Genomic DNA, 796 nt, shown 5'->3' with positions numbered 1-796 from the left:
TAAGTTTATTGCTTAAATATAAATATATGAACTGTCTAATGACTAATTGTAGGTTATTTAAAATGAAAATTATTGAAAATGAAAAATGTGCTCTCTCTGCAATGGTTTCCCAAAAACTTTAAAACATTTATTTTTTTAGTGCTTTCAAGTTTAAGAATTTTGGAAAGATTTTACAAAGTTGTGGAGAGAAGCCACCCATTTAGATATTGATCTAAGTTATAAAGACATAATATTTGGTATTGAGGTGCATGATCCTAACCTACTATTATTAAATCTTCATATAATTTATTTTTAATTGTAGATTCGGAAATCAGTCACCAAGCATTTTCCATTTTAAGAAACTGATTAAATATAATTTCCATTTAGAAAAAGAAATAGCTTTAAAGACATATTCTGTGTATTAATTTAAAAAAAACATAGGGTATCATAAAAAATAAAGAAATCAAGTTTTAATGCAAAATCAGAATGTTTATTCATTAAAAAAAATTAAATCTCTTTTGTTTAAAAATCAACTAGTTTTATGCAATGTAAGGTGTTGGGTGGCTGTTTCCTGTTTTTATTAATAAAGGGTAATCAAAAAAAAAAAAAAAAAAATTGGTACAAAAACAGAGAGGGTGCTGTAAAATTTCTGTTCTGCTTAGTTTTAGTTTCAAATGGTGATGATGTTCTATTCTTTTCTTGAAATGTTTACTAATGTTAATGCTATGTTGAGCAAATGATAGTAATATAAAAAAAAGTTTATTGCTTAAACCAGATTTATCAATAAAGCCTAGCTTAAACAATTGTTTAAATTTAT

Source organism: Anneissia japonica, unplaced genomic scaffold, assembly GCF_011630105.1.
Source record: "Anneissia japonica isolate Jap-2015-1 unplaced genomic scaffold, ASM1163010v1 scaffold287785_len535756_cov143, whole genome shotgun sequence".
Lineage (NCBI taxonomy): Eukaryota > Metazoa > Echinodermata > Crinoidea > Comatulida > Comatulidae > Anneissia > Anneissia japonica.
Note: the sequence above shows the minus strand (reverse complement) of the source record.